Raw genomic sequence first — 18934 nt, 5'->3', positions numbered from 1 at the left:
TCAGCCATTTGAGGAAGAGACACAAAGATACTGTAGGGCAAGACACTAAAGATGGCTTGATTCAATTCTTCTTTGATTTCTACATAGTAAGTATGTGGCTTAGGGAAGTTAAAAGACCTATTTTGCTTCTGAGTTGTGTTGTGGATGAAATACCCTAAATATAATTACACTAGACAAAATAAACAGACCGAGATGTATTTAGTGATGTGTTTTGAAGCTTTATCTTGTATAAAAACCAGCCGAATCTCAAGGAAACATAACTATATTACGTTTTGTAAGTTTAGTGGCTAATTCGTTCAATCGTACAAAAATGTACAGTTTTAAAAAGGAGGCGTTGCACCCAATCCTACCCCTAAACCAAACCATCATAGGGAGATAAGCAAATCATACTAAATTTTAAGAATGAAATTCTACAAATTAACCAGTAAATCAAATAGTTACAAATTGTTATGAGATTGTGTTGATGATGTTACGTTCCCACTTAAATCTAGAGGCAAAACACAGCTAGGAACGAACAAATGAAGGAAGAGGCCAGGGCTCGAAATTGCGACCATTTTGGTCGCATATGCGCCCGAAAATTAATCTATGCGACCTCATAATATATATGGGAGCATTAGTGCGACTGCTGATAATGGTTGTAGTGCGACCTGTTTAGATTTTTTTCTAAAAACGTGCTGAATCGCTCTTCCCTGCCGCTATTGGTTCATATTAGCTGTCATTCACTCAAGGTATTCCGCTGTCAGATGACAGGGAAGGAGCTTTTATGACCACGGGAAATGCAAACGGCTGAAGAGTAAAAACTTAAAGCACACAGGTTTGAAAACCCCCACCTAAAGTTGAGGCGCAGATGAAAGCGATCATGACACGTCACGTGGTGAATAATGATCCGCCAGCTGAGATCAATCGAGTACGCGCTTCTTGGAGAAGGTGCCCGAATCTCCATGTGTTGCATTCACTGCGTGTTCAGCGCAAACGTCCGCTAAAAGTCAGAAGAAGCTCGCCTTTACTAAGTTTACACTGAAACTGCGGCTCATAACAAAGACCGGATTTGCGCCGATGGTTTGCGCAATAATCTTGCGCTGCCTACTTATTAATTGGGTCGGCTGACTCGCCAGCTTTTCCACAAACACAGAAAAATGAAGATCAGCTCAGACTGAACCTTTAAATTGACACAAACTGAAACCAAAACTTTAAAAGAGTGATAGAAGTGAGACTTTACTTTCTTTCTTTTGTCTATTCTTTTTTAAGGTGTATATTATTTTTTTATTTATTTACTGATGACTGCTTTGCAGCTTTCATCATTGAACTGAATGATTTATTATAATCTTTTGTTTGTTTTGTAGCAGAAATATTATTTATTAAATTGACATGCATATAAAAACAGCAGCACAAAATAAATATTTCTTACTGCAATGCTTCATTTTGGTTTGATGCAAACTATACAATTATTTTTCATAAAGTAACAGACTTTTTATAGCAGATAACCTACATTCATGCACATTTAAGGCAGCATCATAATGAGAAATGGAATTCATTACTATTATTGTCATTTTCATCATCATTAATATTCTATAATTATTAGACATTCATTTTGGAATTATTGCACACAAATATCAATGTCTTCGCAGCATTAGTTAGATAGTTGTTTCTGGTTTTTGTTAGTCCTATTAATGTTGTTTTAAAATACAATAAATCCCTTAAAAAACAATTTGCAGCTGTGCTCATTCATTTTTGGTGGGTGCTCCTAAATTTTTTCTGGTGCTCCTAAAAAATTTTTGGTGCTCCTAAATATTTGAAGTTGGGAGCACTGGTGCTACCTAGTAAAAAAGTTAATTTCGAGCCCTGAGAGGGGAGAGTACCGCTTCCAGACCCAGAATCAAAAGTCAACACCTTCTTAATATTCTGATCACCATCAGGCAACCATTAATTTATTGTGTGATCAATTGAAATAATATTTAAGAAATTTTAAAGAAACAATACAAAACAAAAAAATACCTCAGGATATGGGGTTATTGGTTGTAACAGACAAAACAACCAATAACTAATTTAAGACAAACTAACTTACCTAACAAAATAAACATTTCCAAAAGAAAGAAAATACATTTTGCTTCTCTTTCTTCCTGCCTACCCACCAAAACAGTAGGAAAAAAGGTTTTAAGATATAATACATCCCACACCTTACTCATACCAGCAACTTATTTCACATTATAAACATGAAACCACTAGACGTCAGAAGCCCCTGGTATCTGGGACTGGAGCAGCTTAAATGAGACATGTCGTCTCCCCTCTCCCTTGCCTTCTGGTCGGTTGCAGCCAGTCTTTATAGCTCAGTTGATTAGCTGTGCAGATTAGACTCAGGTGGCATCAATCTGTAAACAAAAGAAATCAGGAAACAGAAACACTGCAATATAGAAACAAATATGAAACAGCCACAGGATGTAACAATAAAAACACAGGCAGAGATTGTCAGCCTTTGCACAAACAAAAGCAATTTTGGACATATATTGTCACTGCGGAAAAATTCTAGTAAGAGCTGCGTGATATGACACAATGCATAACATGCATTAAACACTTACATTCAATGGTCACTTAATTAGGTATACCTTACTAGTATCTGGTTGAACCCCTTTTCATCTTTAGAACTACCTTAATCCTTTGTGGCATAGATTCAACAAGTTAGTGGAAATATTTCCCAGAGATTTTGGTTCATGCTGACATGATAGCATTATGCAGTTGCTGCAGATTTGTCGGTTGCATATGCATGGTGCTCTTCTGGATTAAGTTCTGGTGGCTGTGGAGGCCATTCCACAGTACCTGTGGAGGTACAGTGAACTCATTGTCATGTTCAAGAAACCAGTCTGAGATGATTTGCACTTTACGACAGGGTGCGCTATCCTGCTGGAAGTAGCCATCAGAAGATGGGTACACTGTGGTCATAAAGGGATGGACATGGTCAGCAAGAACACTCAGGTAGGCTGTGGCTTTGACACGATGCTCAGTTGGGACTAATGGGCCCAAAGTGTGCCAAGATAATATCCCCCACACCATTACAACACCATCACCAGCCTGAACTGTTGATACAAGGCAGGATGGATACATGCTTTCATGGTGTTAAAGCCAAATTCTGACCCTATATTTGAATGTCACAGCAGAAATCATTAGACCAGGCAACACTTTTAAATCTACAACCATGCCACGTTTGAAGCCACTTAAATCCCCTTTTTTCCCCATTCTGATGCTTGGTTTGAACTGCAGCAGATCGTCTTGACCATATCTACATGTCTAAATGCATTGAGTTGCTGCCATGTGATTGGCTCATCAGAAATTTGCATTAACGAGCAGTTGGAAAAAAATCCAAACCAAGTATTTAAATGTGATGAGTTGGCAATGAAAACATATCTGCATGACCAACACAAGAAAATAAGATTTCTAAAGTATCAAGCTATAACACTGAAGTAGCATAATGGTGTCCATGCCATGTATTTTCCCAGTTAGAGATATTAAACAGCTTTGACGAGCACATTTTTCACTCATATCGTGTATCAGTAACGGATGTCGTGTAAGAACATATTCAGGATGCGTGGGATTAAGAAGCAGCCTATATATACTAAGCCACTGCATAGTTGCATGCGCACACACACAGTATTATAAATGCTTCCTGCCTTAATCTGATGCCCCACTGCCTTGCCGTTCCATCCTCTGCATGCCTACGTTCTTATCAACTCCAAAACACAACAGCCACACACATACAAACCGGCTTAAATCTTTACGGATAGAAATATAGAAGAAAAAAAAGTAACATAAGGAAATATGTGTGTGTTTGAATTTCCTGGTTGATAATGACTGGATATGACAAGGCTTCTGTGGGAGTAGAGTTTCTTTATGTCAGTGTTTATATGAGCATTGTATTGATAGCACAACACAGCAATGCCTTCAAACACAGTTCAGCCTTGCGGATGATCTTCAGAAGCAATAAAGCAATCCTATTAACCTACTGCCCTTAAGTCATACAATCTCCTGATGCCCTGATATAGTCACAGCTTTCATTGTGGGATGCACAGACAAACATACACACTCAAACGTGTGCGCTGTATTCAATTTTACGTTATTGTCGAAATAAGTGACCATTTCCTGACTTGTACTCACATGTGGGTGTCAATATGAAGAGAGCCAGGGTTTAAAATGGGATTTTGGAGGTGAGGCAATGTGATCTTGGTGGTTTGACAAACTGCTTTCCAGAAAATGATTTCAAGATTGCCTGATAAGACACCTTCAGATCGGTGGCGATCCTGACTCAATTGGTGTTCTAAGCTAGATAAGGCACACATGAGCTTATACAGTACTGTATATATTCTGTACAGAAGGTCTGGTTACTAGTAGGAAATGAATACAGGTGCAGAAGGATGGAGGTAGCTTATTGGTTAATGGCAAAGTTTAAGATTCCAGTCGTTGTAATCCAGAATGTGAAAGAAACATTCCTGCTGAATAACATCTGCTCTGCCCTTGAGCAAATTACTCAAATCCAAGTTTATTGGTCTTGTTAGTCTGTAATAATAAAGGATTATGTTGCCATATGCTCCATGTGTTCTAGCGTCACAGGTTATGAAAGACTGGAAAAGTTATGTTGAAACTTCTGTTTGGAGCTACAGTTTTGCTTTGAATTAGTAGACTATAGTACAGATGTGGGGCATCACGGTGGCACAGTGGGTAACTTGATTGCCTCACAGCAAGAAGGTTGCTGGTTCGAGCCTCAGCTGGATCAGTTGGCATTTCTGTATGGAGTTTGCATGTTCTACCCATGTTTGTGTGGGTTTCCTCTTGGTACTCCGATTTCCCCCACAAATCCAAAGCCATGTGGTACAGGTGAATTGAAAACTATTAAACAGTATACATTCTGTGCTAGAAAATATGAACTCGATGGAAACAAAGTAAATAAACCTCATTGCATAACATGTTCATGGTTATTTAATTGCTTTAATACTAACTGTACAGACATACAGTTTTTTTTTTTTTTTTTTGCGAAATTAGATTGAAAGATTAGAGAAGTACAGTACACCATGGTCTGAAGTGGACAAAAGACTTTAACGCAGATACCAGATTTAAACAGGAATGCGTCTCTTTTACCTGTGATCCGACCAAAATGCATTACATAACAATAATCAGTTATGTTTACATTGCTACTCAGTAGGTATTGCATTTAAATTTAAATGTACTACTCGGTTGTTAGAAAAGTATGTTCTGTACAGTATGAATGTGAGCAGTATGAATGGAATTCGGATGAATTGTATGAATTGTACTTTATCCGCGATTTTTTTCATGGTCACGTGACCTACCCGCATCAGTTGCGTCGCTTCATTCCCATTCATTAATGCTCTCGTGGGGCATCATGGAATAGTGCAGCATGCATGGGATGCGGATTTCAGAATCTCGCCGGAAGTAGTAGGTCATCTGGGTACTTCTTGCATACTGATTTTCAAATTCTATGAATTCGAACATACCACTCGGCTCGAAAACTGATTTTAGCTTACTCTATGGAAGTATGCAGTTTTGGAGGCATCCCCTCTGTCTTATCTACGTTAGCCGTTCCCATGGTAAGCTTAAATATACAAGCCTATGGTGCGCGATCTGAGGTTGAAAAAGCTGCGCACTGCAGCAGGCAGGCGCGAAATGAGTAATCGATTAAATGAGTCAAAAAGGCATTCAAGTTACGGAGTAACTAGAAATAATATGGATCGCGCCACAAAGCACATAAAAACAAAAGTAACAAGCCCGATTTAAAAATGTAAGGAGTAGAAAGTAGAGATATTTGTGTAAAAATAAAAGTAAAGGGTAGTCTGAAAAATAAACAGTGGAGTAAAGTACTGACACAAGAAAAATCTACTTAAGTACAGTAACGAAGTATCTCTGGATAACAGTAGGACGTTATTTAAAAGAAAACGTTCGAGGTTACTAAAGTAACCCTTCGTTCCCCGAGGAGGGGAACGGAAGCACTATAAGTGGATTTGATTGTAAAATCCACGCATTGGGAGCCCATTGAAAGCGCCATAATGACTGCACCCTACCAACACCCCCGATGAGGAGATAGTCAAGCAAGCGTGACGCACCCACATCATGGGGGGCGCGGTCCTCCAACGTGTCCCTGGCCCTAATTTATCCTACTTCAACAGAAGTTTTACGGATTTAGATATATTTTTTGGGAAGTCGTGAGCATCTAGATAATTCTAGGAAATACGACAGTACGTTGGGAAGCGTGCAATCCCGATAGGGAGGACGCTGCGGAGGCCATCCGTTACCCAAGGGGGGGGAGATAGATGGCAGAATTTACATATGGACTAGCCCTAAAAAGGGGGAGTACGCATAGCAAAAGAGTGGTTAGCGGAGAGGGAAGACACGGGTCCGCCCAGGGGGGGGACTTAACCGTGGCGGAATAAGCATATGGGATCGCCTAGTGGGGATCACGCATAGCAGGCACCTATACCCAAAACGCGGGCTGACCAGCGGGCAGACCTACAACGTAGTGGGCCAGCAAGTGACTCCTCTTCTGAGTCAGTGCTGGGGGCCACGGAGGAATCTGCAGGGCTCACCTGACGGGGAACTTTACTGACAGATAAAAAAGGCGCACGTACCTCCGTGTTAGGGAGAATGGCGCAGCAAGCGTGTTTCAACACCCTACCGAGTTGTCTCCTCAATCACCAAAGGGTTACCTAATACCCTTGAGGAAACCGGCTCCACTCGCAGATTGTAAAACCTTGCAAATGTGTTGGGTGTCGCCCAGCCCGCAGCTCTACAGATGTCTGTTAGAGAGGCGCCGCGTGCACGCGCCCAAGAGGATGCAACGCTCCGAGTGGAGTGTGCACGAACTCCCGGGGGACACGGCTGACCTCGACTCGAATAAGCGAGTGAAATGGCATCCACAATCCAGTGGGATAATCTTTGTTTCGATACGGCACTTCCCTGCTGCCGACCGCCATAACAGACAAAGAGCTGCTCAGATGATCTAAAATTCTGAGTACGGTCCACATAAATGCGCAGAGCGCGAACTGGACAAAGTAAAGAAAGGGCTGGGTCTGCCTCCTCCGGGGGTAGCGCTTGCAGGTTCACTACCTGATCTCTAAAGGGGGTGGTAGGAACCTTGGGCACATAACCGGGGCGGGGTCTCAGGATGACGTGAGAGTAATCCGGCCCGAATTCCAGGCACAAGTCACTGACCGAAAATGCCTCCAGGTCCCCGACCCTCTTGATGGAGGCCAACGCAACCAGCAGAGCTGTCTTCAGGGACAGAAATCTTAGAGATACTGATTCGAGTGGCTCAAAGGGATCGGATCGCAGACTCGTGAGAACGAGGGCGAGATCCCAAGAGGGCATGAGAGGGGGGCGAGATGGATTAATTCGCCTAGCACCCCTAAGGAACTGGATGACCAGGTTATGCTTTCCCACGGTGCCGCCAGCTACCGCGCTATGATAAGCGGAGATGGCGGCCACGTAAACCTTGAGAGTGGAGGGCGACAGCCTGCTGTCCAACTTCTCTTGAAGGAAAGAGAGCACAACACTAATCTGGCAATTTCGGGGGTCTTCTCTGCGAGAGACGCACCATTCAGTGAATAGACTCCACTTCAGGGCGTAGGCGCGCCTCGTGGAGGGGGCTCTAGCCTGAGTGATGGAATTAACCACCGCAGTCGGTAGGTTACCTAAGTCTTCCTCGCGTCTAGGGACCACACGTGGAGGTTCCAAAGATCGGGGCGAGGGTGCCAGATGGTGCCCTGTCCCTGAGAGAGTAGGTCCTCTCTCAAAGGGATCCGCCAGGGGAGGGCCGTCGCGAGGAGTGAGAGCTCTGATATCCAGGTCCGGTTGGGCCAAAGGGGCGCAACTAGCAGAACCTGTTCCTCGTCCTCCCTGACCTTGCACAGAAACTGCGCGAGCAGGCTCACTGGGGAAAACGCATACTTGCGCATGCCCCGAGGCCAGCTGTGGGCCAGTGCATCCGTGCCGAGAGAGCCCTCGGTCAGGGAAAAAAACAACTGGCAGTGAGCGTTCTCGGGGGAAGCAAACAGATCGATCTGGGCCTCCCCGAATCGCGCCCATATCAGCTGAACAGACTCGGGGTGGAGTCTCCATTCTCCAGGGCGTAACAGCTGTCGTGAGAGCGCATCAGCTGCACGATTGAGCGTGCCTGGGACGTGAATGGCGCGCAGCGATTTCAGCCGCGGGTGACTCCAGAGGAGCAGACGGCGGGCGAGCTGAGACATGCGGCGAGAGCGCATACCCCCCATGCGGATGATATACGCCGCCGCCGCCATACTGTCCGTCCTGACCAGCACGTGTTGCCGCTCCAGCACCGGTAAAAAGCGGTGGAGAGCGAGGAACACTGCCAACAGCTCTAGGCGATTGATATGCCAATGCAGCTGGGCACCATTCCAGAGGCCCGCAGCCGCATGCCCGCGACACACGGCCCCCCAACCCGTGTTGGAAGCGTCTGTTGAAACAACAACATGGCTGGACGCCTGTCCTAGAGGCACACCGGCCTGTAGGAACGAGGGGTCGTTCCAAGGGCTGAGGGCGCGGCGACACAGCGCAGTAACCGAGACCCGGTGTGTGCCCGCGTGCCATGTGCGTCTGGGGACCCGATCGTGAAGCCAGTGCTGAAGTGGTCTCATATGGAGCAACCCGAGCGGCGTGACGGCGGCTGCGGATGCCATATGCCCCAGGAGCCTCTGAAAGAACTTCAGTGGGACCACTAGTTTGCTGTCGAGCTCCCTCAGACAGTTCAGCAACAGGCGAGCGCGTTCCTCGGAGAGGTGCGCTACCATGGTGATCGAGTCCAGCTCCATCCCGAGAAAAGAAATCCTCTGCACGGGGGCGAGTTTGCTCTTTTCTCGGTTGACCTGAAGCCCCAGTAGGCGGAGATGCCGAAGCACCTTGTCCCTGTGCATAATCAATTGCTCCCGCGAGTGGGCTAAAATCAGCCAGTCGTCGAGATAATTGAGTATGCGAATGCCCGCGAGCCGAAGGGGCGCTAGGGCACCCTCCACGAGTTTGGTGAAGACCCGCGGAGACAGAGAGAGCCCGAAGGGGAGGACCTTGTACTGCCACGCTCGACCCTCGAACGCAAACCGCAGAAATTGGCGGTGGCGTGGAAGAATGGAGACATGGAAATACGCGTCCTTCAGGTCTATGGCTGCAAACCAATCCCGAGGACGAACGCATTGGAGAATGCGCCTCTGCGTGAGCATTCTGAACGGCAGCCTGTGCAGACAGCGGTTCAAAACGCGCAGATCTAGGATTGGCCGTGACCCACCGCTCTTTTTGGGTACGATGAAGTATGGGCTGTAAAACCCACTCTTCATCTCGGCTGGAGGAACCGGCTCGATTGCACCCTTCGCCAGGAGGGCAGCAATCTCCTCTCGCAAGACAGGGGCGGACAGGGGGTTGACCCTGGAGAAATACACGCCCGTAAACTTGGGGGGCCGTTTCCCGAACTGAATCGCGTAACCGAGTCTGATTGTGCGTATGAGCCACCGCGAGGGGCTGGCCCGCGCTAACCAGGCAGGCAGAGCCCTCGCTAATGGAGTCATCGCTACAATCGCTGACGTACCAGCGGTGGGGCAGCGCGGAGTGGGTGTGCTGATCCGGGAAGCACGAGGGTCCCGCGGAAGAGCTGGAGGAGAGCGATTCGCTCTAGCTCCGCACCCTGACTCCGGAGAGGGGGCTGGAGGGCTGAGGGAAGGGAGACCGTCCCCCCAGCGCTCGTGAGCCACTGGCGAAGCACGTAGAGTCTGCGAGCCGGAAGGCAGCGCGTCCCGGACTGGCAGAACTCGTGCAGTCACATCCGGGGAAGGGAAAAAGTGCTCTTTTACTGATGTTTTGGTGGCACTGAAAAGTACCGTTGTTATCGGGGCCCCGCCCTCCAGCGGGGAAAGAGCAAGTTTCCTCTTCTCCGGATGGCCTGTCTCAGGGACGCTTCGCGGTCCGTTTACCGGACTTAACGGCGCCCTGGGCAGGAGGGGCTGCCTGCTTTCGAGGTGAACGCCGCGCCCGCTTGGCCGGAGGCGCAGGCGGGGGCGGGGCAGCACTTGTTGGCGGGCGCCCTCGGCGAGGAACAGCGGAGGTGGATGGCTCGGCGGGCGGAGCGGGCTTACGGCCACGCCGATAGATGACATTGCCCATCGCATTCGACTGCTCTTTCACCGCCTTGAATTCCTGGGTGAATTCACCGACGGTGTCGCCGAACAGGCCAGCCTGGGATATGGGCGAGTCAAGAAAGTGAACTTTGTCAACGTCGCGCATATCGGCCAGGTTTAGCCAGAGGTGGCGTTCCTGAACCACAAGTGTGGACATCGTCCTCCCCAGCGCACACGCGGCGGACTTAGTAGTCCGAAGAGCATAGTCGGTCGCGGTGCGCAGCTCATGTAATAAGCTTGGGTTGGACCTGCCCTCATGCAGCTCGGCCAGCGCCTGCGCTTGGTAGCGCTGGTAGGTGGCCATCGCGTGCAAAGCAGAAGCAGCCTGGCCCGCAGCCTTATAAGCTCTGGCTCCGAGGGAGGCAGACAACCTACAGGCTTTGGACGGGAGGCGGGGCAAACCCCGCCACGTAGAGGCGCCGCGCGGACAAAGATTGACCGCGATAGCGCGCTCCACTGACGGGATCGCCTCATACCCCCTGGCAGCTCCGCCGTCAAGGGCGGTGAGGGCGGAGGCACACGCAGCACGGGCAGAGAAAGGTGCCCTCCAAGACTGCGTGAGCCTACTGTGCACTTCCGGGAAGAAGGGGACGAGAGGCTTCGAAGGCTTCGCCTTCTGGTCCTCTACGTAGCACCCATCTAGTCAGTCCGGCCGCGGAGCTGGGGGATAAACCATCTCCAACCCCACGGCCGAAGCAGCCCGGGAAAGCACGGCTAACATGTCCGCTTCAGGATCCGATTTGACAGCGCTCACCTGCCCGGAGGGGGCGAGCGGGTCCGGATCTTCGTCGGACAGTGAAAGCCCACCCTCCGATGCCGCGGAGGACATCTGATCTCCGGTGTCAGCGAGTGTGAGAGCTACTATCTGGTTAGACGGATCACTCTCACTACCCGAAGCTTGGATGGAGCGCCGTGAGGAGCGAGAGGTCCGCGAGCCCGTGGGCGGCGGATTATCTCCCGCTGAAACCCTCAGATCTGCCCGAGCGCCCGCTGCTTTTTTAGAACAGGAGGCAACTGGGGTGGCTCGCTCTCTTGCGAAAGTTAGCCGCGATCTTAGCTGTGCAACGGTCATGGCATCGCAATGACGACATGAACCGCCCGCGAGCACCGCATTAACATGCTGGACCCCCAAACATGCAATGCAGTGATCGTGTCCATCATCCGGAGCCAGGAAACCCCCGCATCCAGAAACGCACAGTCGGAGCGCCATCCTGAAAAGGACGTGCTGCACGACTGTGTTGCTCTTTTAGGAAAGTTTGCAACTATACGCACCGCTCTGGAGGACCGGACCCAAAGAACCGCAGGCAAGGGAGTAACCCAGCTCGACCGTCTGCCACCGCGAAGACCCACTCTGGACCGGGAGACACACTCGTTCGCTCTGAAGTGCTGATCAGCAAGAGGAACCCTCATCGACTCACTCAGAAAGGATCTGAAGCGAAAAGGATGGCGTCTGCTGGCTTCAGGTGTGCTTATATGCTGAGATAATTGCAGATGTCGCACACCTGCGCAAGCTTACGCTGCCAATTAATTTCATTCATTGGCCCGTTCAATACTCTCCAGACAAGCGGCTTCTGATCCGAATCCTCCCAATGCGTGGATTTTACAATCAAATCCACTTATAGTGCTGAAGTTCCCCCCGAAGGGGAACTCCAGATTACAAGTATGAATTAGGTTTTTTCGAATTCTAAACACGTTAAAGAAACAAAAAGAGTAAGAAATGTCTTATTAAAAAGTCATTTTAAAGACAGTTTACATTATTTGTGTACATGTATAGCTTTTGTAAACCTTGCTTTGCCTTCACATTGCTTAAAATAAGGTTCATAATCACTTATAATTATAATCAGGAATAAAATTCATTGCAAATTTTATTACTGCTTATTAACAGCATTTGTTACAGTTGCTAGGTGATGTGATCTGTCCTCAGCTAGATTGTTTCATTTCAAAATGCTCGATACGGCTTGTGTTAACTTTGAAGGACTCACTTTTAAAGTCTGCATCCTTCGGAGGATGCAGCCTCTGAAATTAGACACAGCTCTTGTTTTGTACATGTATCTGCACTTATACAGTACAGCATTTTATAAAATAATATGTATAGGCATGGTACAGGCACAACTAAAAAAATGTTTTGAAATAAAAAAGATTACATAGTGAAATAAAATCAAGTGTCATTAAAATCTTTCTTCTTTCTTTTTCTTTCAGTGCAGAGCAGAAGAATGAAACTGTCATTGGAACTATTGCTAGGTGAGTAAATAATGACAGCTTGTCAATTTTTGTCCAATCTATGCCTTTAAATCCTATTTAAGTTTCATTAATTTTTAAGTTGGAATAATTGAATTCAATATACATTTAAAACAAACCCATTTTCACTTAATTGCAAATAGCTCCTAATTAAGCAGTAGAACACTACATCCAATCCATACCTAATCATGTTCTTTCAAAGTATTATTCCTGTTCTCTATTAAAGCTTTGTGCTATGCGTTTAATAGGAAAAGGGTTTGAAATTAAGTGTTTTCTGAGAAAAGCCTGAAATTAAATTTCTTTCTCTCTACTTGCAGCACAGGTTTTAATTTTAAATTGGACTCAGTAGTTATTGCAGCAGCCTAATATTGTATCTACATGGAAGTGTGAAAGTTGCAACATAGGCTCATTCTGAAAATGTAGCCCTATATACATTTCTGGAGAATTATCTAGCCAGAGGTACATACAGTATGGCTGCATTTTATCTTTAAAACGCATGCTACAGGGAGGTATGACACCGTTCCTTTTACAGCTTACCAGCTGACCTCCGTACGGATGGCTTTTCTGCTGTTAGCAGTTTGTCCAGTGGTTTGCCGCATATTTTGGCAGACTTGAGAAGAGAGAAGTTGACAGCGATGACGGTTTCAGTGAAGAACACTTTCATAAAGCAGGTAAGAAAAAAATCAAAAGCCAAAAAATAAAATAGACAATTAAATTACAGGGTGAGAATGTGGTAAAATCTGAAAACCTGGTAAAAACCAGGCGAGAACAGCAGGTGTGAATGGCACTCGCGAGAGAATTTTTAAATCTAAAAAATCATACATAGCACACTCTGGTGGATTTGCAAAAACTGCAAAAAAAAAAAAAAAAATTCTTGGGATGTATTTGGTGTTCTCCGGAAATTTATTTAGGGGTACATTTTCAGAATGAGCCTAAATAACTACACATTTCCTTATGAAAAACTTGACATTTGTCATGTTCCTATGGTTACAAGTTATGCTTTTGTAGTCCATCACTAATATTAGGGCTGTCAACCCTTAGTCACTATTTATATAAAATAGCTAAAAGGGAGTATGTTTGTGGTCAGAGGGGGAGAATTTGGTTGGAAGACTGAGTGCTAAAAAAGATCAACTCATGGAGAGCTTCTGACAGCATATAGTATTATTTGAAGCAATAAAAGCAACAGAAGTTAAGGATATGATTCACCAAAGTAGAATATAAATTCTGTTAATTAAAAAATAATAATAATATTAATATTAAATAAAAAAAATATATATATAAAATATAAGATCATCTAAATATACAGACACAACAAAACAATACTTTATGCAAGAGGATTGCAAAGTAGTTCTGTTTGATTAAAAATAATGCAAGTTATCAATAATGCAATAAAATAGCAGAATACTAGGCAAAGGAAATGCATATGTGGGAATGTTAAATGCGTTTTTGAACACACATTTTGTATCTTCACATACTGCACACACACACACGCACACACACACACACACACACACACACACACACACACACACACACACACACACACACACACACACACACACACACACACACAGGTTCCGTCTTTGCACAGAAAAATCTTTATCTTGAAAACAGAGGAGGATAGTAGTTTAACATTATTCACAAATTTTCATATTTTAATTAAACCTTAGAGAACCAATAGCAAAACCTCTAAAATGTAAATTTTGCTCCAATCCTCTCATGTCAAAGTGAATAACAAGAAAGTGCACACAACAGTATAATCACATTTGAAAAACAAAAGTGCTGGTATGTGAAGAGTGAAATATCATCACATTTCTGCATCAATCCTTTAAGGGCTGTTTATACAAAGTGCATATTTATTTCTTTGCATTGCTTTTTCATATTTTATTTAAGTGTGCATAAATTATGAACAAGTTTGACTGCTCTACCTTGTTTTGTAGTTATCAAAATTATACATTTCTAAATTCATTCTTTTTAATGTATTTGCATGATAATGTGTTTGTACACGATAATGCAATTGTGTACATTAAAATGGCTATTTATATTAATCAAATATATAAACCTATTAAAACAAAGGAGTAGGTTATTTAAAGTGCTCTTCTTTTCACAGCAATAATTCCTAGACAGTACATGTAATAAATATAAAGACAGAAACATACATTTTAAGCACATTTATTGAGTGTGAACATACCTAAAGAGCCATATTGCTTAAAAATGAAGTAGACTCAATGGCAAAATCTAATTTTTACCCTTTACCCTTCCTGTCCTCTTACACTTCAGTTTCACACATTCATGTGGGAAGGGGTCATTTAGTTGGAGGCAATACTACAAATAAAGTGATGTGAGTATTGTCCCACATATGTAAAAAAAATGGCATAGAGAATGATTTTTCATGATATTCATTTTGGCATTCATATTTTATGGTCATACTCTTTTAAGGAAGCATTTAAAATAGAGCTAAACGTCACTAATGATAGTCCCTTATAATAACTGCTGCACATTATTCCACAACTAATTTGAAATTCTGATATACCCAATGACTTGACAAAATAGCTAATAAATAATACTATTTTTTTATGTTTTTTGACGCCAAAAGATCAAGTTATTAAGATATAGATTTTGATACATTGTAGTGATACAACAATCCAGTGTAAATTTGGAATTGAAGCATTCAGATGAATATTTTTGTTTTTTATATAATTTTTGTGTCATAATTTTGGGTTAGCCAAAAGTAAATTAACGTCTAAATGTCACATGGACATCAAAGTTTAGATGTGTTTTCACATTTTTATGTGTTTTTATTATTATTTTTATTTTGTTTTGACGTCAAGGTGCCAACAATCAGCAATTTCATGCTCCAGTCCATATACAGTGCAGAACTTTTTTGTGAGTGAGCAATCTGTTAAACTGTTAAACTGTGCTTGTGTCTATACTGGAATGACTACTACAAACGTTTTGTATGACGAATGAGCAAGCAACAACATATGATGACATGTGTACATGCAGAGATGTATAGTAACAAAGTAGAACTACTTCATTACTTTACTTAAATACTAAAAGGCTGTATTTTTACTCTACTGGAGTATTGCTTTTTTTCTCCTACATCCACTTTTACTTCAGTACATATTTTCGATGAGTTTAATACTTTTACTTCGATAGATTTTTTATGTACTGCATCGCTACTCATTACTAGGGGTGTCAAAATGATTGATATCGGTTCAGTAATATATCATAACTGGTTATTACGTACTGACGTCATTTATCTCCTATGTGCGATGTCGCAGTAGAATACTATGGCGAAAGAGGCGAGGGCGAGTAACACAATGAAGGCGTCACAGCACAAGAGCCACTATTTCACTACTACAGAGAAATGCTGTAAAACTCTATCTTTACCTCTCTTGGACATTTGACCCGCTGGTGTATTTGTGAGGTAACTTTTCCTCTCCTCTTGGCTGATAAAGCTATACTTGTGGATCCAGACACGAGCGTGCCTGAGGTGTGAGTTTTCTTCACTGTGTCTATTATTATTACCTGTGATAACCACATATTATGCGCATACAGACTGTAACCACGGCTGTTCTTCCCGCCATCGGTGAACAGCACTTTCATTTCTAAAGCTGATCTCAGCTCTTTTTGTTGAGCAGGTGAAGACAATAACCCATCATAGGGGTGTAAAACATCGCCTGTCAGTGCTCAAAAAGCAAGCAGGATAATATTTTCATTAGTTCATTTGATATAAATGCTCATTCTGTCTTTTGTGCAGTGTAGACCAGTGTAGATTCACACCCCTACTCCTTACTATTTTAGACCTTTTTCTTGGCTACTGCATGGAGGGTGCCATAGTGACCAGTGTCTTCTGGTAGAATGTTTAGAACTTCTGTTTACAACGTTTGCAAGCGGTAATTTGTGATCCGAAAATTGGTTTCAATAGCGTTTTGACTGGATTCCGAAGAGTTTTTGTGACACAAAGGTGTGTGTTAAAGCTGTTATAATCTGTTAGATCTGTGGTTCAAGCGTGAGAGAAAAACAGTATCGTAAGCCATGTTTCTTTTCGTTCTGCTTAATCACCTGCCCCAAAAAAGATATTTAAAATAAACAAAACAATATGTTGTCTTTTGACTGCTTTCTTTAATAACTACATTACGCAATAGTTGTACTTTTACTTACAGTACTTGAGTAGTACATTTTTAAGTAAATTCTTGCAATACTTAAGTACAAAAAATGTTGAATACTTTAGTACTTCCACTGAAATAATGTGCTTAAAGAGCACTTCAACTTCTACTCAAGTCACTCTTTTCGATAGAGCACTTGTACTTTTACCTAAGTCTGGGTCTCTACACTGCAAAAAATCTTCTTCTTCTAAGTAATTTCTTACTTAGATTTTTTGTCTTGTTTCTAGTCCAAATATCTAAAAACTCTTAAATCAAAAATAATTTTTTAGACATGCAAAACATACTGCCTTGCTTTAAGATATAATATGCCAAAATTAGGTGAGTTTTCCCTTAAAACAAGCAAAATAATCTGCCAATGGGATAAGCAAAATAATCTTATGTCAAAAGGAAAAACAAGATTAATTTGCTTACCCCATTGGCAGATTATTTTGCTTGTTTCAAGGAAAAACTCCCTTAATATTGGGATATTATTTCTGAAAACAAGACAATATATTTTGCTTGCCTAGAAAATGTTTCTTGATATAAGAATTTTTAGATATTTGGACTAGAAACAAGACAAAAAATCTAAGTAAGAAAAGCATTTTTTGCAGTGTAGTACTTTATACATCTCTGTGTACATGTGTAGTAAGGGCGTCACATTGGCGCAGTGGGTAGCAGGATTGCCTTAAAACAAGTTCGCTGGTTCAAGCCCCGCCTGGGTCAGTTGGCATTTCTGTGTGGAGTCTGCATGTTCTCCCTGTGATTGCTGGGTTTCCTCTGGGTGCTCCGGTTTTCCCCCTCAGACATGTGGTATAGGTTAAATGAATAAGCTAAATTGGCCATAGTGTATGTGTGTGAATGCAAGAGTGTATGGGTGTTTCCCAGCGTTGAGTTGCAGCTGGAAGGGCATTTGCTGCATATAACTTATTCTGGATAAGTTGGCAGTTTATTCCGCTGTGTCGACCCCTAATTAATAAAGGGACTGAGTCGAAAAGAAAATTAAGGAGTGGTGTCCCATTGATGCTGAACATCAAAATGAACATCGAACATCAAAAACTTGCTTGTTTACAGTCATTTCAACAACAAATAAACATTTTCAACTAAAAGAAAAAGTTCAGATGCAAGGTCTGTCTGAGATTTTCTTCTAAATTGACCATTTTTCTCAACCTCTCATGTTTTCTCATTTTAAAATACCTTTTCATTGTCATAAAATCTAAATTACTAAACCTAAACTTAGGAGACTGAGAAAAATGCTAAGTTTAGATGCAAATTTTAGATGGCACTTCGGGGCTTATGCATTTGAACTCTGTTCTGCCACATACAGACACACAATTAAATTCAAACATCATAACATACTGTACCTCTACAGCCACAATCCTTAAATCATGCCAATTCTACTAGCGCATGACAGATAATGATAGAGAAACAACCACCCACCTTCAATAAAACAAACATATGTGTATAAAATGTGCAGGAAAGAAAAGGTGTGGGTTGTTCTCTGTGATCTGTGTTTAGCATCCTGTGCAAATGTGCGGCCCCATAGCGACAAACAACCAGTGTTATTTTCACAACAGCATACCTGCACTGAGAGCCCCATCCACTTTCTGCTTTTCATGGTAATTTCACTTTGCTTTGCAGTCATGCTTTCATGAAAATCTGTAGCATTTCTACGCTTGGAAAAACACTCACACACATAAATTATCAAAATTGCTATAGTTTCTGATAATCGCTTGGACACATTTCTGAAAATGTATGTGAAATTTCACTATGTGAGTGAAACAGCAATCTAAACAGTGCATCATTTCTCACTGTTGGCCACAAAATGCCTTCAATGATCACATGTTTACAATGATATGAATTCATTTCTCGCCCAGACACCAACACTTTACAAAACCTATGTCCTCCTACTATTTACACACAGTTAAACCTAACATAATGTAAAAGTAAATAAGACAGCAAATGGCTACATTTCTACAATTATACTGTACTGAAAATAATTAGAAATATGGCAAAGCCATTGAAAGACTACATCTAATTGTTTTTCAGGGCAGTAAGTTCAAAATGGGATGCTGCAAAACTTAATATTAGTGTTTATATCAGATCAACAGAGCAACACACTCACTCCTTGTCACCCCTTGACATCACATTTGTATACACTGTTTACCACATTCTTTTTATTGATTTGAAAAAAAGTTAACATCAAATCAAGTGGAAATTTTATTATCTTGACAAAATATGTAAAATCAGTTCTTACTTTAATAAATATTGTAGAGTGTCGAATCCCAGAACTAAGCTATGCTAGAAATTGACATTATAAATTATTCTATGCTAACAAAAGGCTAATTTATGTTAGAGAGATACTAGCAA

Source organism: Danio rerio, chromosome 1, assembly GCF_049306965.1.
Source record: "Danio rerio strain Tuebingen ecotype United States chromosome 1, GRCz12tu, whole genome shotgun sequence".
In the NCBI taxonomy this organism is placed as follows: Eukaryota; Metazoa; Chordata; class Actinopteri; order Cypriniformes; family Danionidae; genus Danio; species Danio rerio.
The sequence above is the reverse complement of the archived record's forward strand: the minus strand, read 5'-3'. Positions refer to the sequence as shown.